The sequence below is a fragment of the Ambystoma mexicanum genome, chromosome 11 (assembly GCF_040938575.1).
Source record: "Ambystoma mexicanum isolate Mex_15411 chromosome 11, UKY_AmexF1_1, whole genome shotgun sequence".
Lineage (NCBI taxonomy): Eukaryota > Metazoa > Chordata > Amphibia > Caudata > Ambystomatidae > Ambystoma > Ambystoma mexicanum.
The window spans coordinates 91,183,835-91,205,982 of NC_090934.1; the positions used below are offsets into that span (position 1 = coordinate 91,183,835).

The 22,148-nt window shown below is 46.6% G+C and overlaps 1 protein-coding gene across 3 annotated transcripts in view; it reads left to right on the forward strand.

Moving 5' to 3' along the window:
* The window catches only part of LOC138503099 (protein argonaute-1), a 582,484-nt gene that overhangs the window by 48,454 nt on the left and 511,882 nt on the right, over window positions 1-22,148 (forward strand). The window lies entirely within an intron of this gene.

Here is a 22,148-nt window from a genome sequence, read left to right on the forward strand (position 1 = left end):
AGCCCTCCTCTTGTGGTGATGAGTTGCAAACATGGATGAGGGGGGAGGGGGTTTGTCGGGGAAGAGCGGCCACCTTTTCTGGAATGCAGCTCCCATCCTATAATATTGTGTATGGAGTGGCCTGCCGCCCGTGCTCTAGTGAAGTCTTCCAGGGTTGCAAATTTACCATCTATAAACATATCACCCACCCTCGTTTCCATGTCGGGATCCCAGGCCTCCTGTATACCTGTATCGAATGTAGGGGGGATATCCGGAAATTTCCACAAGGGGACCTCTCGGTTGTGCGGTGTCTCCAGCTTCAACCTTTAAAATATTGCGCTCCATGCCCAGACAGTACAGCTAACTGGATCATATTTGCATGTGTTTGTCGTGAGTTGAATATAACGGACTTAATATCTGTCGGGGATGTCAGGCTGCGAGACTTGAAGGATAAGGTTTAGGTGGATAACTGTGGAAAGGAATTGTGTGTGGTGTGCATTTGCCTATCAAATGTGTTTGTGTGTCTATATGCAGTAGTGTTTGACTGATTCGTTATTAGCACATGGAAATCATTACTGTCATGACTCTGCGAAGTGCAGTCAATAACTGCTGGTATTGCCTGCATGCCTGACTTAAGAATCATCGAGGGAATCAACAGAAAGCATATATCTGCATTGAAAAAAATAGCAGTGCAGTTTACCAGCAAGATTTAGTTCAGCATGACAATCCAACACAAAGTGAAAGCTAAAACACATAATGTGTTCACTTTTTTATTTTAAGAAAACCCATTCACTTTAACATTGCACCTAATACAAGCTCCTGCTAAAACTTTTCCAGTTGAACCAAGTTTACAAATAAGAGAGCTTAGATATTTAAAATTTCACAAAAAAAACACATTTAATTTATTAACAAGTTTTGTGTGCTTTATCAAACGAACATGTTTTGCTCCACCACAGCTCTAAAACCTTTATTGGTATCAACACCATGTGCTAATAGCCTTCTAGACCTCTGAATGATCGTTATTGCTGGGATAATGCCCTCCTCACCCTCTAGCCCGAGATGAAGGCCGGCCATTATCCCACCCTGGGACTATACGGCTATGGTATTTGTGCAGTTTCTCTCTGTGGAGTAGTATGCGCCCCACCCATGCGGTCAGTATGTGTCTCTGTTTTGGCGTGCCTGTATGCAGTAGTGTTTGTACATGATAAAGCAGCAGTATTCGTGTCCCCGTGTGCACAGTGTGAGTGTATGTGTGTGTGTCTTTTTACACAGTGAATGTGCACTTCATCTGCATTGCTCGCTCTCTCTGTATGCCCTGGATGCGGTATTTGTTTCTTTACCCCCTGTCTGTGCCTGGCCCCTGATGTTGCCTGCGGGTGACCCCTGATTTCACCCTTCGCATTGACTGCACTCTGCTGCTTTGTGCTGCACCCAAACATGGGCCCCCGCCTCCCCTTTGCTCCGCCGACCTCATCTGCATGAGAAAGGGCCCTGCCCGCCAGCCTTAAGTGCGAGTGTTTGAGCTGTCTGCCCCCCTGTATCCAAGCAGATTGAGCTTCTGTACCTGGCAACAATCTGTGACCAACCCCCGGCAGCCCCCCATTCATCCCCAGTGTGCTCCCTCCCTCTAGTCTAGATGGTGGGCTCTCGTGCTTTCCGAGTAATAACTGAAGAGCAGGCCTGGCCCAAAGTCAGCCCCCCCACTCCTTTGTCCCCCTCGGAGCCGCCCTCTTCACCAAAGTGCCCGCGGCATGCCTGGTTCGCAGCGCGCCCACCACCTCCTTATAACCCATGCACCTCACCTGCGTTATTCAAAACGTAAACACAGCACAAGTGGCCAAACCCCAACGCGTACTCTGGCTTAGTGCATTTTTCAAAAAGTGTTGCACCCAATGGGGCATGTGGCTGCAATTTTCTAATACTCTGCGGGGGCCTCCTGTCTAACCAAACTTATGGCACCCTCCATCGCCTCCACATGCCCCCCCCCCCAATCATCCTATTGATCCCCCAACTCGCCCCAAAAAGAGATCAAAACTTTGAGCACCAGAATGCCTTTTCAGTGTGATTAATCTCCAGCATGGATGCCTTTCGAGAGAAGACGGTGTACATTCAATCTGGGCTGTTTGCCTAGTTGCATGCTTTAAGTACACACAGACCCGCTTGAACTGGCCTTCTCTAGGAGACCATCGAGCAAAGGTGAGCGGGCACCGCTCTAGATGAAATGCAAACAATTGTACTCCTGAAATTAGTATTAAAGTCAGTCTAGTGTGGGGTGCATACCCTTTCAAAAGTGCCTCTGCACTTGGCACTAACCTATAAACAACAACTGAAGCAAAGCTCACAAGCCGACGGCGAGGGTTGCACTCACATTGTCTGGCCTAAGAATCAAGGAAACATTCGTACATTCTTTCTGTGGTTATTCTTGTATGTTGAGCAAAAAGATCACTACGTCAAACATAATTGTAGTTATTTAATGAACCAATATTCGAAGCATTGCCAATGTGCCAATGTATTTCGGACACTGAGGTCAACTATGACCAAAAAAGTGAGGGGTGGAAGGTTTTGAATGAATCTGAACCACTGGTACTGCTCTGGGCAACCTTCCACATCACTGTTTTTTTAGCCCGTCTGCATCATTGCGAAAGGGGTTCAGCCATATGCAAATCAGTCAGGTACTGCCACCAATGGGAGCAGCCTAGCCCGAACTGCTAGTCCAGGTCCCCCTCTGCACGGAAACACAAGCAACCCCAGGCATGTTCCTGCCTTGTTGGGCATCATCAGTGAGGTGCAGCTTGGTTCCCTATGGCGCAGCGAGCAAGGGGCACATGTCTGGGCATACCTTCTCTCACATAGGGAGACAAACTATAACCGATAAAGTGATGGGTGGAAGGTTTTGAATGAATCTAAACCACTGAAACTGCTCTGAGCAACCTTCCAAACCACCGTTTTTTAGCCCGTCTGAGCCATTGTAAAAAGGGTCGAGCCATATGCAAATCAATCAAGTACTGCCACAAATGGGAGCAGCCCTGCCAGAACTGCTAGGCCAGGTCCCTCTCTGCACGGAAACACAAGCAACCCCAGACGTATTTCGGCCTCATCAGTGAAGTGAACATATCGGTCACCTTCTAATCTAAAAAAAACTCACTGGTTTCTTTCTGCGTCGGCACTGCTAGAGCAAAGCTAGCGTAGACTGCTCTGTCTCTACTGCAGGTCAGCACTGTTGCCCAATACATGTGCCCAAATCATGAACTGAAAATAAACTTGTCCACACGCCGATGGCAAACTACACTAGGAGATGGCATCTTTTATTTATTTATTTTTGCATTTCTTAAGTGCTCTAAACCCAGAGGCATCAAGGCGCTCTGGTTACAGTAGTGACCAACAGGTGAAACCGTATAAATTGGTGAACAAGTAAAGCCTTAAAGGCTCAAACCGGCGTTAGGCTCTGGGAGAACAGTTAACCCTTGAGATGTTTTCGGAAGACTCAATATGATTGTTCTGATCTTAGTGACAAGGGTAGAGCGTTCCCATTTTTGGAGGCAATAACCATGAAGCTACGCCCCCCCAGGCCACTCGATCTCTTTAGTCTAAAGCTTGGTGCAATGAACCAGCAAGATTGGGAGGAGCGAATGGGCCTTGACGACAGGCTTGGACTGGCCAATCGTGCAATAGGGCAATACCTGAACCAAAAATGCAGGTGTGGGTCGTTTTGCGCAAAGTGGGCTACATTTATGGTCAATGTGGGCCAGTTTGAGTTACTTCACTATGCGGCTAGTAGTTTTGACCACTGTTGCTGAATAAATATTCTTTTAAAATGCACAATTTGTATCACATTTTATCAAAAAACTCCCCCTTGGGTACTATTCAAACAGTCTGTCACAAAAGGAATGATTTGCTATTTGCAACTGTGGGCCACTTTTTCATAGGTGCCCGAGACAATTTTGTGCCCCAGCCCGACCCTGCTTGACAATTGATTTCTTTCTTTTTGTGAGCGGTAACTGAGAGCCATGTTCAAAAGGCAATTGTGGGTGATGGTTAAGGATTTGAATATGATCTGCTCTTGAATCTACCCAATGCGCGCTCTTTCTTGCCGATGAAATTTGTTCACGTCTTGGGATGTTAAGTGCTGCCCTCGGAGCATTGTTCTGAATGACTTGGAGAGTGTTGATATTCAGTGTGGAGGTCCCTGCAGAAAGTGTTAAAATAGTCCAGTCTTGAGCCAACCAGTGCACTGGCAATGATGAGGCACCGGTCTGTGGACAGGAAAGGTCTGCAGGCATTGATTGGTGGTGTGTGCAGCAGAGGATGCAATGGCGTTGATCTGTCTAGTTAGGGACAGTCAGGCGAATAAGTAGACACCCAAGGTCTTAACATTGCTAGAGACTGGGATGGTAATGTTATCAATGGTGAAAGAGGTGTAAGATTTATCTGATCCAGTGTGCTGAGTAGGGCTTTTGGGCCCACCAAAAGAATTTCTATTTTATCATTAAGACAGAGCAGGTGTGAAGCCATCCAGGCCTGGATGGTTTGTTATACTAACTGTAGCTTGTTGGAGTCGATGACATAAATTCTGGTGATATGAAGGAGGATCCGAGTGTCATCAGCATAATTGGTGTAGGACACGCGCAGCTCCCAGCTTATCTAAAAGGTCAAATAATGGTTTGGTAAAAATGTTGTACAGCGTAGAGGAGACACGTGAACCTTGGAGGACACTCCATGTGACTTGGTTGTGAAAAGGCGTAAGTCCTTTGATTATTTGTATGACCTAACTTTGTGACCATTCTGAACGAATAGGGGTTGGTTTTACGCTGCGGCCAGAAGTCCGTTAAAGGGGGAGTTTGGAAGGACGCTACCCAGTTCATTTTGTTTATTTGATATCTTTTTCTGAAGCATATTGATTTTATCTAATAGTGTCCCCAGTCTCATTTGCCCCGTTGCCCACCCCCACCCCCGCCCTGTTTGGACCAATCCCCTCATTTAACAGTCCGTCCCAGTGCAGCCCTCTGTCCGTTGCAACCCCTGTGGCTAAGGGCCCAAGGCAAAGGGCGGCTCCTACATTGGTGGCTCCAAATTGTGCCTGCAGGTGTCAGTAGGGCAGGCCAGAGGCCAGCCGTCAACCAGCAGCAACTACCAAGGTAAGTGTGGCCTGGGTGGGGAGTAGAGCAATCACTCTACTCCAGAAAGCCCTGCCACTCTAACTTCCCTAGGAACATAGCTGACTAGGCTTCTATTACCAACCAGCTCCACAAAGGGTGAGGACTGTTGAATTATTAACCAAGATACATTGGCTTGCATCACACTCATGGGGAGATGTTAATGTTGCCTTGAGCCACATCTAGATAGTGCCGCTTTGGGATGGACCTGTGAATATTAAGATAAAACTGTGAATGTCAACCCACATCGCTCTCTTAGAGAATCTGTCAGTATTGTCATTCTTCCACTATGCAGTACTCTCAAATCTAGGTATAGCCCCATCTGTCTATTGTACTGTAAAACCTACTGTATCGTGAAACCTAGACCCCTCTCCCACTATACTGGACTCTCAAATCCAAGTGTAGCCTCCTTCGCTGCCTATTGTACTGTAAAACCTACTGTATCGTGAAACCTAGACCTCTCACCCACTATACAGGACTCTCAAATCCAAGTGTGTAGCCTCTTTCTCTGGCTATTGTACTGTGAAACCTACTGTATCGTGAAACCTAGACCTCTCTCCCATTATACAGGACTCTCAAATCTAGATGTAGCCTCCTTCTCTGCCTATTGTACTGTGAAACCTACTGTATCGTGAAACCTACACCCCTCTCCCACTATACAGGACTCTCAAATCTGGGCACCGAGCCAAATTGTGAATGTTAGTTGCGAGACCCATAACCCACTAACTAAAAATCTCTAACTCCTGCATACTTAACTCACACAAAAATCCACACAGCCACCTCTTGTACAGCAAACTGCACACACTTCACCGCAACAACAAACAAAAAACACATATGCCGCACCAACAGCACTCAAGGACTGACTTCGATCTGATACTCGCACACAAGCTCAGCGCACAGTGAAAACCGAACTGAAGCTGCCAACAGACACCTCTTCTTCCATTATCCTACTCCCTCTTCGCCCTACTAACCCACCCTGCCTTTTCATTTGCAGATCCGCCAGAGCGCCTGCGGACCAACTCCATTGGTAACGGTACACGTTATAAATACCTTAAACATCATTGCTACGTGGGTAGCAAGGATTGTGATTTTATTACACAGAAAATTAAGAAATGCAGCCACACGTGAGTAATGACTTTATTCTGAAACATGATTACCCATCACAGCCTGAAATTTATTATAGCCACTCCGTTAAGTGGGTCACAGATTGTTAGGCAAGATTGTATGCAGTACCCTTTGGGTGCACTACAACAACCCTGACCTTCTGGCAATGGGAACCCAACCTTTGGTGTACGTCTGTACTACACAGGTTGGTAGTGTGTTGAGCAGCCAGGCTTATCTCAAGAGTGGTCAATGTGAGCTGTAGGGGAGTTACCAGAGATTCACAGTGACAAGTATTCAAATAAACTCTTACACACAAGGTTTCTTGATTAAATAATTATTAATTTATTTAAGTCAGTTTGAGTAAGCTTTCTTCAGAAGGGGCAATATAATAGTAACACACAAATACACTCCAAAATCAACACTGAGTATCCCTAAATCAGTACATGCCCATGTGGGATGGCACACAGACACTTCCTACACCCTCAGGTGACTTCAATAGGTAGGACACTGTGGACATTAATATATCACTGTTGCATTTAGGGAAATACTGTGGCAATAAGACCCGAGGCGGCGGGCCAATACCGCCACAGGTAATGCCCCCGGGGTCGTAGTTACCTGGGGCGGTATTGGCCCACCGCTGAGGGTCTCCTAGCCATTAGTACCCCGGGTCGTTAGACCGGGATACTAATGTTTTTTTTTTCTGTTTTGACAGAAAAAAAAATTGGAAAAAAATAGCTGCCGGGAAAGGGAAAACAGTCTGTTTTCCCTTTCCATGGCGCCCATCGGGAATGGACACACTGGGAACAGAAGTGTTTCCAGCGTGTTCGCTCCAAGAAAAGAAGAAAAAAGAAGGTAAGTGGGGTTGGGAGGGTCGAGGGGGATAGTTTGCGGGGTAGGAGGGTGGAGGGAAAAAAACGTACCCGAGTCCCCGGCGGGGGACGAAGGCAGCCTCCAGCCACGGGGAGGCTCGGTGCGGGGATTGCCTTGTTTCAAGCCTCCTCATTGGCTAAGGGGCTGCCACGCCCCTCGCTGGGAACAGAGTACCCGGCACGCACAGCGTTCACGGGAATACTGTGTGGTATGGCTCAGAAAAGAGCCAATCCACACATTGTATTCCCGGTGCGCATTGCATGCCGGGTACTAATTAGGAGTATGTCAAAAAAACAGATTATTAGAATAAAACGAGATCTCACAAATATTTTGAAGCAGGTAAGTACTTTTGGTAACCCCCAATGCAAAGTAAGTTAACCCCTTCCTGGAAGGAGGGCTAAACTCAGAGGGAAGAAGAGTTATTCAGGCAGCCAGGCCAGACACCTTGGAGCCAGAGGCAGGCTTCACTCGTGAATCCCGCCAAAGACAAAACAAACAAAGGGACCAAACCTGATTTGGCGCGCAGAGTATATCTTAAGAAGGACCTTTCCACAAAGAAACGGCGAAATAGACCGGGGCCATTTTGACCAAAATGACATCCTTGGTTGTTTTACTGCAGCTGTGAACGCAGCCCGCGGTAAAAGCTCACCACGGTAGTTAAAAGTAAACCACTGCCACCAGCCATTCATCGAGGAAAGGGTAACATAAAATTGTTACATGAGAAACTAGACAAAGGGGATACTAGGTAACCCCTCCAGCACCCTATTGTAAGATGGTGTGTGCTGGGTCTAGAAAGTTACAAATGGAAGTAAAGTCAATTTCACTTCACTGCTCTTGGAGACAGTAGTTTATCCAAGAGAAGGTATTTAACCCTTTAAGAAATCTGAAAGACTTCCCTGTGTCACTGCACTGAGGGTGCTGTGTGACATAATGTAAAAGATGATGCCTATGGAGTTTGTCAGACTCCACAACCACATAAAACACAGGGTTCAAATCACATTTAAAATACATGACTGGGAAGAAGGGTCTCACTCTCTCAAGGTTAAAAATGAAAGTCCTCAAAATCCAACAAATTTGCTGGGGATCTCTAAGGTAGAGCGGAATTAGCACATTTCCGAGAATTCCCCCTAACACAGATCTTTCTGGGAGATAGCTCAGTTTGTTGAGTGTCTGCTGCAGACATCTGTATGTAAACTGAGGAGCACAGTCAGGAATGTGGCATAGTCGGCGTAGCCTCTAGTTCAGGGGTCTGCAACCTTTGGCTCTCCAGATAGTATGTACTAAAACTCACATCAAGGGAGCTGTGGCCCACACATCTGGAGAGCCCCAGGTTGCATACGCCTGCACTAGTTCAACGGTTGAGCAAATGTGTCCCACTAAATTCACTGGTAATAACTGCGAGGGCTGGTCTGCCCAGCAGGGGGCGTATGCTGCTAAACTATCGAGATTTAATCTGGACTGTTCCAGGATGGAGTGGGACATACAGGGAGATCACACCGTGACCCTTCCCCCGTCGGGCATTTCATACGGAGGGGCCGGTGTCATGGCCTTGTAAAGGACTTTGTTCACACGGGACAAAAGGGCTAGGGCGGCTTCACAAAAGTGGGTGCATGAAAAATGCGAGATTCCCCGAAGACCACCAGCTCGGGTGCCTACAATATCCTGGCGCCTTGAAACACCTGTGTATATGCGCGTTATAAATGCCATATCATATCATCATATCGCGAAGACTTTCTCATAGTGCTTGCTTACGTTATGGGATGTATACCGCCGTTTCCAGGCACTCTGGTGGGTCTGAAAGGGGCGGGGAGAGAGGGGAACATGCAAGCGACCTTTGCTGCTGTTCTTGTGCGCGCAGTTCAGGTGTACCCAGGTTCCGTGTGCTGGTCTCTTCCTAGGTGGTCAGTTCCGAGGGAATAGGGGAATTTGTTTGCAATCGTAGGCCCGGGCCGCGCGGCACAGCCCGTGCCCACCACCCTCGTGCTTGCACCTGTGTATTGCAGCATCACGAGCTGCTGCCTGCAGGATTCGGTATATCGCACGGGTGTCCGTTTTGTTTTTGAAGCTGGGTGGGCCCTTTTAATGCTGTCCTGGTCCTCCTGTCACTTTCAGGCCTGGGCGCTCTTGAGCAGCATGCGTTGCCTTGGAGATCACTGGAAAGTAATAGAAATGCCTCTTCCTGCTGTAGATCAGCCCTCGCCCCGCAAGTAGCATTGCACAGGCGGTAATATCCGAGCACTTCACAGCAGGGGACACGAGGTGTTAGTCTATTCCTAGCCTAGGTACCGGAGGCCTGTTCGCCTAACCCATTGGAAGGTGGCTCACTTGGGCCGGCCTACACACGACTGAAGGCGAATCGCACCATTGTCACACCTTGCCGCGCTGACTGACACCCAACCATGACATCTTGTTACTGGAGGGGGTGCATGCAATGTTTAGCTCCCCCGCGCCTGTTCCCCTGGTGTATGGGTTCTCTTCTAAAATATGCTGTCTCCTTGCACTAGACCCACTCGCCCCGCACTCTAGCCCGAGACGTGGTGCCTAGGGGAGAATTGAACAGTGGTGCGTTTCAGTACAAATGAAGACATGGTGACAGGAAGACCTATCATTAAGGGCGAACCTGCCCCATGATTGGGCCAATACAGGGCAGCGGTGAGACGTGTCTGTCCCTGCAAGTGTCCGCTTCACCCATTTCATTGAAGGTTTAGTATTTTGATTTATCACACCCTGCAATGGGATTCTTGATCCCTCGTTTTATCACTCTATTGTATTTCTACCCGAAGTCGTGTTTGGTAACTATACTATGTCCATGGGCATTTAGTTTGTGCGCATAGTCTTGCCTTGCAACTATTTTTTAAAAGTGGCCCCATGGTGGTGGTTGGTGCTTCTTATCCTAGTGACGTAACATACGCCAGCTCTGACCCGTGAGGACTGGTGATTGACAATATTCCACTTTGCTTCATCGGAACATTTTGCGTAGGACAAAAAAAGGATGTGCTAAAGTACAGCGCGCGCACCCCCAACCACCTCCCCCCTCGTGGTATTTTTTATTACATTTTCCAATGTTGGAAACCTGGGGAAGGAATGGACCTTTTTCAATTGACTATTTTGTAAGTAAATAGCTGTAGAGATATCGCGAGACGGTGGGTCTCGCAAGGAACACGGAAGAGAGCGCCAGAAGCCAGAGCAGAGGACAAGGAGCAAGTCGTGCTCCTGGCACTCCTCTTAGGAGATGAGAGAAACCTCTTTTACAGACTTTAAGGCAATACAGCACCCTGCACAATGAGGGCCAGTTGCCCTAGGACACGAACGCATTTATAGTAATGTGTCCTTCATTGCTGATACTAATGCTGTAATAAAGAGTTGATCCAATTACACAGAAGTTTCCCGCCCATTATTATGCAACATATTTGGGGACGAGGATTAGGACTTGAAACCATACAGCGCCATTCAAGCAGCAACAACTTCTTCTAGCACATGATACGATTCTACAGTGGCAAACAGTAGGCATTCGAACCTGTGGACGACTGTGACCAAGCTACTTGAATTAGCCGCATTGTGCAATTTCGGAAATAACGCAGAAGGATTGATCTGCGACATGCTAACGGTACACGCCAACACCAGGAAAGTACAGGACAAGTTTATTTTAGAAAAGGAATTACAGCTAGAAAAAGCTGTCGAGATTGCAAGGGCGGTTGAGGAGACCACAGGACGACGTAAAGAATATGTTGGCGGACCCGGCCCAGCAGAAGTCCAGGCTATCTTCCGGACCAAGAAGGAGAAACCATTTGCAGATGCGAGAGATGGGAAGTGGGGAAGGAAAGAACCATTGAAGTGCCACAGATGCACCAGCTCAAAGCACTTGGCAAATGATGGAGAATATCCCGCAAGAGACAAAGAGTGTTCAGTGTGCAAGAAAATCTGACATTTTTCACTGGTATGCAGATGGTGAAACAAAAAGGTAACCAACGTCAATACAGAGTACAATGCAGAGAGAGAATCCTCATCCGCAGAAGGGAGGCCCACTGTGTTAATGGTGAACAGCCCACGAGCCAGGAGAGAAAAGCCTCACTGTGCCTTCAGAGTAAAAGGCACAGAGACGAGAATAATGGCTGACGGTTCGGACTTAACCATACTGCCCCTTCGCACATACAAAGAGATGATGGGCACCGAAACGGTTGAAGTCCTCAGCACCCGCTACAAGCCCATAGTGTTCGGTGGTGCTTCCATTGAGTTACTAGGATACATCAAAGGGAAAGTGGAGTTCAAGGGGAGAGCAACTGCAAGAATATATTTCAGTCAAGAATGTAAGAGGATTCAATTCAACACTACAGCTAAATCAATGCCTAGTCTGGGATACTGAATGGAAACCCTTATTGATATATCTTTATGTCCAGTTCATGCATTCTGGATGACTACCCCTATATAACACCCCTCTCTTGGAATCCCCCTGACCCCACAGAGCCAAGAAGTAGTTCTGTTTTGCAAGTTTAAAAGGTTTATTTGAGAATTTAAACACTATATATCTATATATCACCCTTATAATAAATTAATAATTGAATATCACACTTAATCTGAGCAGTAATCAATAATGGATAGTCTGGCACTAGCACACTTCTTTATAATCAATGATGAGTGGTTATAGGATGGATAAGATAGCAACAATACTTTTATGGTTTCAAATGGATGCAAGGTGGAATGAAAATGCAGTACAGAAAATAACTTGATAGGGTTTCAGCAAAAGACAATGTAATCACTTTCTTGGACAATTCACTCCCCTCCTTTATGCAATGCAAGGAAATGGAAGGAAAGCACACAGTCCTCAGAAATGCAATCAAATGTAATTCAGTTCAATTCCCCCCCAGCAGCTTATACAACAGATAGGAGTTTTGAAACACAGGCAAAAATGCTTTGAATATGGTGACAATGCAGTGAGAAATATGCTGAAAATGCTTTTAATTCCCTTCAGGAGGTTCAGGGTGAGTGAAATATACTTGGGATGAGTTCAGGCTCACTTTAGCAAGGATCTAGGAGTAACTAGCAGGTTAAACGAATTTTTGGCAAAGGAAAGCAATGAAGCTGGTGTTTTCACACGTGGCTGGATTTTTAACCAAATTGCAAATCGCGGTAAAATTCGCGAGTGCGAGAATCGTGATTACGGCAAAAGTATGAGGAGTAGGAAGTCGGTTCCTAACTTGTTGAAAAGCTGAGATCCTAAGCTTTCAGAGGAAAGTTAAACGGTTCCAGAGATACGGACGATTAAATAAAGGTAGTTTTTCGGATTTGAAATTTTAAAAGTTCAAAGCGACAGGTTACAGCTTGCCGCTAGAAAATGACAGTTGACAGCTTTGCAAATGACAGGTGGCAGTTAGGAGGCAGTTCTGGTTAGATTAAAATAGATTGAATTATATTATTTTAACTAAGAGATTGGTTCTGCACAGTTCTGCTAGGTACTCACAATATATTTAGAAATAGGCCTGCCACGGATCTGGTCAGGTTTTGGACTGGACTCCGGTCTGGTCTCGGCACTTCACAGTGATCTGGGTCAGCTCTCTGGTTCTGCTAACAGCGGTCTGGGTCAGCTTGCTCTGCTGGTCTAGCCTCTCTGGATTCTGGATACTGCTCTGCTTTCTAGGTACTGCTACAGGTTCTGGAGATTGATGGATTTGAAGTCTGGATCTCTGGATGTGAAATCGTCGATCAGCATGCTCCGCAGCAAATGGAATTGAATGTCCTCTCTAGCTTCCAGTGGCTCTTTTTATGTCTTTTGAAAGTGGGTGTGTGTGCAGCATCACTAGCCAGCCCCTCTCTCAACTGCCCATTGGTCAAGCTTTCCTTTCTCTCTTGATTGGGGAAAAGAGGTGGAGTGTCAGAGCGATGTCATTTAATGGCTTGCAGAAAGGACACTCCCCTGTCAAATTACACACAAATTATATTTGACCTAAAGACATATTTCATAGATACAGTGGTTTGAAATTACATGCACCCATCACATATCACATGAGGTATACCCTGTTCAAACTCTGCTCTTCCTGGGGGCTTGCATTCAGAAATGGCAACCTTTGGTGCTTTTTAGTGGGTTTTGCAACATCGGATTTTTCTCCAGATTTATACACATGTACACGGCCGGTCCTTACATACTCCAGTAAATTCCCATGTCTCTAGCTTAAACACAGAGTCTGTAGTATCCATAAATGGCGGGGTTTTGCCCCAGAACATCACACAAATTGGAGTTTGGGCTTGAATCGAAGGTACATTTTTTAAATGAAGGCTCTCAAAGTTATACATTCCTGTCATTTGATTACAAAGAGTAATCAGTGTTTCTGTAAAATATATATTTTGCTTTCAATTCAGTTCTCAGTATGTTGGAGTCCGCCTCCAAGACTTGGGTGGGTCAGTGATCACATGTCTTCTGGCAGGCAGGCCTTTGTTGACAGGAAACAGTCAAAATCAACATATTCTATTCAAGTGCAATAGCCTATTGTGTGGTCTCCAGGAGGTTGAGGTCAGCAGACCAGGGGGTCACTTTGCATTTGGTTATTATGACCATGTGATATCCTGGGCTGTGGTGTGAATCTCTTGAGGTGAGAGGGTTTCCCAGGCTTCTGGCCTCTGGGAACAGCAGGTGGCTAATTTTTCATTAAAATGCAGCCTTTGAAGTCAGCTGAGTCAAATCCCTTTGTCAGCAACTGCACTCAGTTCTCCTGTCAGAGTTTAGACCGCTAGCGCCGCCTTGAGGATTTTGTTGGTACTGCATCCATTTTTGGGATCTTTCTTGGATTAATGCATTCCAAACAGGAATGGTTCTTACATGGTAGTAAATAATCCTTGCTTAACATTGTTTTGATGGGGCTCCTTACAGTAAAATGGTTATGTGGAACCCCACAAAAGGGTTGAATCTTTAAAGTGGTCCGGTGAGCCACGATTTCAGCAACTTTTTGACATCAGTAACAGTGGATTTTGTTAACAAAGATCTTTCTTTACACAGGTGGGTGGCAAGTTAGGTAACCATTTTGGTGTGCTCACAAACTGCGTGGTTCTCCTGGATTCTGGCGCACTTGTGGGCTTTTTGTCCATCTTGGATTTTCTAAGCCCACAGCACCAAATGTTGCAGCATGATAGCTCAAACGTGGGTCAGGACACCCAACAAGAAGGCCCAGCAGTCCTAGGTTGGGACAATCGAGCCAAACCTAATATCAAACTGGATCCCAGCACAGAGGATCAAGTGTTGACAGGCAGTACAAGAGGAGCGCCGGTTGTCAGAGAGGATTTTCCCAAGCTGTTATCGGAAGGGCCAGGAAAAATTAAAAACTTCGTACATAAGATACTGTTCAAGGTGAATGCAGTCCCTGTTAAACACCAAGTAAGGCCTCTGCCAGTGACAACCAGAGACATACTCCGAAACCAGCTCAACAAAATGGTGAAGGAGGGCACCATTGAGGATGTCGAAGCCTCAGAGTGGTTGAGTCCCATGGTTCTCATCAAGAAACAAAGCTTGCAAGATTTAAGGGTGTGCATTGATGTTCGCAGCCTAAACCTGGAAGTCATCTCAGACAGCTACCCCCTTCCAAGCATTAACAAGCTCATCCTCATGATGAAAGAAGCCAGAGTGTTCTCCAAGTTAGACACGAGGGATGCGTATCATCAAATTCACTTGCACAAAGACTCCAAGCCACTAACTGCGTTCATCACCACATTCGGCAACTACCAGTTCACCAAGATGCCCTTTGGCCTGTCATCTGCAGCTTCGGCGTTTCAGCGAATGATGGACCTGTTACTACGAGACATAGGAAACGTGTACAGTGTCCTACTTCCAGGACGATATCCTGGTCTACGCCGCAGATGAGCATACACACAATGTCATTGTAAAGAAAGTCCTCACCAAGCTACAGTAAGCTGGAGTCAAGTTAAGGTATGAAAAGGGTGTCTTGAGGGCACGCAAAGTTGAATACTTGGGGTACAAGATTTCGTCACAAGGCATAAACCCCAAACAAAACCTGGTACGAGCCATAATCAAAGCTCCGTAGACAACTAATAAGGAAGAAGTGAGGTTGTTCCTAGGATACTATGCTAAATTCATCCCCAGGTTTTCAGAAATTATGACGCCACTGCGAGACCTACTCAAAAAAGGAAGAGTTCACATGGCTGGAAGCCTAGAAAGAAGCGATAGAGAACATAAAACTGTGCATAGTGGAAGCACTGTGCCTACAGCCGTTCAATCCGTAATGGAGTACAGTCATCACCACAGATGCCAGTGCGTGCGGATTAGGTGCCATACTCACTCAAAAGAAAGGAGACGCAGAACATGTTGTGGCATTCGCCTCTAAAGCCATGTCCACGGCGGAGAAAAACTACTCCACAGTGGAGAAAGAGATGCTGGCTTTGCGCATGGGCTGTTGAACCTTTCAGGACTTATGTGTGGGGCACCAAATTAAAACTGGTGAAAGACCTCAAGCCCCTCATTCATATGCTCAGTCCAGGAGGGACAACATTGTTGACACCCTGGTTAGCACGCATCGCGGCCAAACTGCAGGAATACACTTTTGAAATTAACCACGTTGCAGGATGGAGAAATGCTCAGGCAGACTGCATGTCAAGGCTCCCGGAGGACAAATGCAAAGCATCACCTTCCTGCAGGATGAATGTATAGTGGCGTCAATACAAGACCTCAGGGGCCCAGATTTCCTAAAACTAAGCGAGGGGCATTGGAATGAAGAAGACAGTAAAGACCCCACCATGGTGAGACTCAGAGAGTGAGTTAGGAATGGATGGCCAAATGAAAGGTCTGTCCCGGAAGGCATGAGGCCGTACTGGAAAGGGCAGAAGATGTTTCAGAAGCAGACGGTTTGATCATGAAAAGTGATCAAGTGATGCCACCAGTGGGGATGAGAAAAGTCATTCTGTGCAGAGCCCACTCAGGGCATCTAGGGAACACTACAACGCGGCGAAGAGTGAGGGAAGTGTACTGGTGGCCCTCCATGGATCAAGAAATTCACGCAATGATAGAGATGCCATGAGTGTCTCAACAGTGGTAAACGCTTAAGTACAAGGAATACTCCGATGATTCCCACAGAGATCCCTGAAGCACAGTGGTATAAAGTGGGGCTAGACTTTATAGGACTGCTGGAGTCAATGACGGCCAAGCATCGGTATAGCATAGTACTGGTGGACTACCTGTCAAAGTGGGTGGAAGCAGAATTCGTCCCCAATATCACGACTGCCACAGTCATAGAAGTCCTCACATCCATATTTCAGAGGGAAGATCTTCCCAAAGAGCTTGTCACAGACAATGGGGTACAGCTAGTGTCGAAGGATATGGAGTCATTTCTGCACAAAAACATTTATCAGAGAAAAGCCGCTCTGTACCATCCCCAAAGATAATGGACTTGTGGAGAGAGCCAATAGGTTCATTAAAGGAGCCATCCAACTGGCAACCGCTTTGGGTATGGATCCCCTCAAAATGGTCAATGAGGCCATTGCGGCCCGCAGGTTAACTCCCAATGGGATCACCCAAATTTCACATGTTGAGAGGAAGGAGGGCAGCGTCTTCACTGGTACCACCATGGTTGGCCAGGGTAAGAGAAGATGATGAAGTGGATATGACTGAAGTAGTGTGGAGACTGGAGAATAGCAATTCACGCATGAAAAGATGGAGTGATACGAGAAGAACAACCCAAGAGCACGAGGTCATGGAAGGAGACTGGATCAAAATATGACTACCAAGCAAGGACCAAATGACAGGTTCGAAGTTCAGTCAACCAATAAGAGTTCTTCATAGAGGGACGAACCATGTCCGCACTGAGGATGGCCGCATATGGAACATGTAGCCATATTCGAGAAGCATTGCGAAGCAGAAAGGTCACAAGAGGAACCCAACCCTTGCAAGGGCCCCAACAGAGAGATTGCATGAGAACAAGAACTAGAAGCCAATGAGCGAGAGACCATGGAGGAAAGAACAGAAAAAGATGCATCAGCAGGCTTCCAAGAAACTAGTTGGGTACTGGACACTGGTGGCAGGAAAAAAGATCGGCTGAGAAGGGAGCAAAGAAGACCGGTGAAGTATGATTATGTTATGTAATAAGCTTTGCTACGTTATCAAGGGGAGGTGTGTAGAGATATCGCGAGACGCAGTGTATGAACATCAGGGGATGAACCCGGAAGAGCCGGGCGAAGAGAGCGCGAAGCGCCAGAAGCCAGAGCAGAGGACACAGAGCAAGTCGTGCTCCCAGCGCTCCTCTTAGGAGATCGACTTTAAGGCAATACAGCACCCTCCACAAATGAGGGCCAGTTGCCCTAGGACACTAAGACATTTATATTAATGTGCCCTTCATTGCTGATACTGATGCCACAATAAAGAGTTGAACCAATTACACAGAAGCTTCCCACCCATTATTATACATGTCGAGGACTTGATCGAGCGCTTGCTTGTTTACTGCTTTCTTCTGTCAGTGGGGTGTTGAACATTTCTCCATTCCATTTCATTCTTTCCATAGTATTTTTCTGGCATAGCTCTCTACATCTTGTGTCAATTATTGGCATTTTCCCTTACAGCCAACCGCAATTTTACACTAACTTCCTGAACAGCCTGTATTCCCCTGAGAGTAGAATTCCTGATGCACTGTGCAGATATTGTAGGTGATCTCTATACTAAGCAGGCGGACCACTGCCAGCCTGCTGTTCTGCAGGTTCGAGAGTGGGCCCTGTGTAGGCATGCTTCATGACTGATACAATCCAGAGGATCACCACCACGTGTGCACTTGGGGGTTCTATTACTATTCTGCCTTTCATCAGAAGATTGTATCCTTCCCTAAAATCTTGCCGAGCAGTGATCCCAAGTAAATATACATTCCGAGTAATAAGATTGCTTTGCATTATGGGCTAGCACACACTCAAACCCCTATATCTTGTTTTAATGATGGGAAAAGTGGATCTCTGTTATAATAGCTGTAGTTTGTGTTCACATACCCATAAATCAAGTTGACGTGGCCTTTCAACCCACTGAGCGCTCAGGACATGTATGTTCGTCCTTTTTCTTTTACATAGGAGTGCATTTAAGGTTGCTTTTGCATCAGTCTGAATTGGAGTTACTTGAGAAAAAGGATAGGCATGTATTTTGGCCCCTCATGTTAGGAGTCGGAGATCATTGATGTAAATAGGGGAGATCCTCCACCTCCCACCTTGTGAAATGCATTGGGTTGCATTGGCTTCTCTGGAGAGAGCAACCCGCTTATATGAATATTAAAGCTGCGGCTATTCTGCCTTATTTTAGAACACCTGCGATCCGTGCTGCTAGTAGCAATGTTGTGTGTAAACTTCATTGCAACAGATCATGAACATGTGAATGCATGGTCACACCTCTGACAGCTGCTATCATTTCAGTGGCTATCTGAACATGTACATGGAAGTGCATTCAGGCCCAGTAGCATGTGATCATGGCCCTTTCTATGTGATTCGACTGAAGCCAAAGCGGTCAATTCACATAGCCACGATTCCCCAGACTCTGAATCATGCCCTCTAAACCCCTCTCCGTCTCCCATATCCATCGATTCCCCATTGACGAATCTTCTGTACTCCCCAACTGACCCCAGCATATACATCTTTCACACCCAATCCCATATGTATACCCAATGGGTGGGGCCCCCATACTCACCTGCCCAAGACCCCGTGACTGCACTCCCACTCAGCCCAAAGCCCACTAACGCCATTATTTTAAATGCCCCAACACTCCTCCCCAAAATCTCCTTACATGCTGCTCGTCACGGCAGCGCTGCTCCACTTCCTTGTTCCATGCAGCGAGCACAGAAAGTGAACTGCATATTCGTGCATCAGGTCTTCGCTGTGCGGGTTGCCATTGCCATATATGCACCTAATCGTATTAGACGGAAATGGATTTGACTAATCCATCTTCACTGAATATGGGTGGAATCACTTATACAATGCACTCAGTTTTGACCTTGCAGATTTCCTGTACTTGTGACATCTTGCATTTTGAGTCTTTCTTTTAAGGTAACAGCATCCTGTATGAACCTCCCAAAGAAGACAACCCAAGCATGGAAAGCAGGTCTTACCCATGCTGCCCATCAGAGAATCCCACCTGTGCCGTCTGTTTTATAAATGGAATAATTTGGTGACAGAATAGTAGTGTGTGCAGTTTTTACATCCATATGTTGTCTGTATTAGGGTATTTATTTAACACAGAGCACTTCTCATGGCATGCAGGTGGCTGTACACTGTGAAGGTAGCATCGATACAAAGGAGCTAACAACTGGAGAGAGCTGGACATTAATCAGCAAGGGATTGACCGGCAACTAGCAACGAAAATGGGGTAATAGATCGTCCATGGTAGGATGGGAGTCTGTGTGTTGACCTCAGTGTTAGCGAGAAGCCATTCCTTGAAGAGGAGGGTCTTGCACTCCTTCCTAAAATATAGAAGCGGAGGGACGAGTCTCATGTTGATGGGGAAGAGGTTCCAGATTCTGGGGGCATAGACAGAGAAGACATGACTTTTGGTTCTTTCATTCCTGCACTGGTGGAGTTCAAGTCTGCACATATTTTACATCTGGTGGATCATAGGCTTTCAGGGATGATGGGCTTGTCAGCAAGGTAGCCAGGGACTTGAGGGCAATGGCCTTGTAGATGATGCAGCAAGATTTAATTGTGATTCATAATTGCAGCGGTAGACAATAGAGTTTGAAAATGTGACCACATCACATCGACCCTCATCACAGTTCTTTTGAGTCGTGCTGCAGCATGTAGGACATATCTCGGGTGCTAGGGCGGTCACCGGAAAGCCTTCCAGTAGGGAATTGTCACCATCCAGGTGGGAGAGGACCAAGGCTTAGACAGTGGATCTGAAGTTGTTAACTGGAATAAAGGGATTGATTTTGCACAGGAGGGAACGTTGGTACCAAGCCGTTTGTGTCTCCATTGATATGTGCTCCTTGAAAGAGGTGTCTTGTCAATTTAGAACCCTGGGGAATTGGTGCAGGCAGTCAGCTTGATGTGAAGCCCTTGAGGTTCATAATGGAGAGCCAGGTCTGGATGTTGGGCTGTTCGGTGTTGGTCAGGCAGTGGGTATTGGGTCTTGGAGGGGTTAAGCTTCAGGTAAGCAATCGACATCCAGGATTGGATCAATGTGAGGCAGGCATTGAGCCTGGGCTGTCTCCGACTTGAGGTAGAGATGCATGTCATCTGCATGTTGGTGAATGTTGTGTGGAGCCTTGAGGCTTCTGAGCGGTTCTATTTAAAGGTTGAACGTCAAGGGGGAAAGGATGGATCCTTTTGGGACTCCACAGGTCATGGGTACAGTATCTGATCTGGCGGAATCCATTTGGACTGATAGTTGGCAAGGTATGATTTGAACCAGCTGAGGACGGTTTCACTTATCTCCATTGCAGCGATGTAGAATGGCGCTGAGTGTCTAGTGGTTTCATATTTCGAACTGTGAGTTTGAGGACAACTCGGAGGCTAGGTTGGCCATTGTCGAGGACGTTGTGGATATCATTGATCACCTTGATGGTAGCTGTTTCTGTGCTGCATCTGGGTCTGAAGCCAGATTGTTTGGATTGAATAAGGTTGTTGGCATCGCTGTGTTGGAGTTGTGTAGCTGGTGCTTTCTCTTGGAACTTACTTAGGAAGTAAAGATTGGTGATTGGGCAGTATTTGTTAAGGTAGTCGGGGTCCAATGTTGGTTTCTTAAGAAGTGGGAGGATTTGTCCGGTCTTTGGTGATGGAAGCTGACTTGAGTGAGGGAGTTGTTAATGATTGCCAGTTAAGGGAACAGTGCTTCATTGCAAAGGGTCTTAGGTGCGGAGGGAAGGGAGGATGTTGTCCATACACAATGTGTTCTTTAGGGATTCTAGGGTGACAATTAGGTCTTCCATGGTGAGTGTCTTGAAAGTTGTCGAGATAGTGGTGTTTTTTTGAGATGTGAGGCTTGGTGGGCTGTCCGTTGTGGCGTTGGTGTCCATTGCTGGTGGATCATGTTGATGAAGACACGTGATGGTGGTGGATATTTCAATGGAGGGCAATACGGGTGGGGTCAGGTAGAGGGTGGATGCAATGTTTGATGGCTTTGAAGAGTGCTCCACGTTCGATGCTGGCCATGGGGTTATGATAGTTCTTGGTCGTGGCAGTGGTTATCTGTCGTCTGCGTTTAGCACTGAGTTCCTTGCACAGGGCGAGTTCAGATGTGCTGGCAGATTGTCGACAAGTCTTTATTTACTGATTTTATTCTTGTGTTATGGGTGAGTTCTTGCGTGCACTAGCGTGTAGAAGATTTAGGCTTCAATGTGCGCTGTTTCATCTGGGCATGGTGGTTGATGATACTTGCGAGGGTTGTGTTGGGTTCTTGGATAAGCAAGTCAGTGCTGGTTCGTCTGTGGTAGATCGGCCCATGTGAGGTTGTTTGGTGTGGACTTGGATGAACGCTTTCACTGGGAAGTTCTTTTTGCTGGGTTTTTCGATAAGTTTGTTTGACTGGTGCGACTAATGTCGAAGAGAATTGCCATATGGTCCAACCAGTCGAGTGGGTTTGAAGAGCTGTAACAGACTGTGAGCTGGGAGGTGGTGTAATGAGCATATTGCATTTCCTGTGTTTTGAGTCGTTCATGTGCTGTGTGAAGTTCAGAGTCTCGAATAGATAGTGGAGATCTTCCTTCATGGGCCTGGTTGTTGGGTTACCCAAGCATGTTGAAGTTACTGAGGAACATTTGGGGTACGTGAGCGACACAGTAGTGAACACGTCTAAAGTCTGAGGCATGATGTGTTGGGCTAGGGTGATCTGTAGATTAAGTGTGAGGTGACTGTCTGTTGGGGAGAGCAGGAAGTGGCAGGAGAGGTTTTTGAACGAACTGATGGTGGCAACTTCCTGTTGGGTGTAATGCCATGATGCCTTGTGAATGATGTCGAGATCTCCACCTATCTTGTTTGTATAGTCTCTTTGTAGAATGCTGTAGCCATTAGCGATGAGGATATATACGATGTGGATGAAACTGGATGTCATTCAGTACTCTGTAATGAAGATGGTGTCCAGGTTGTGTG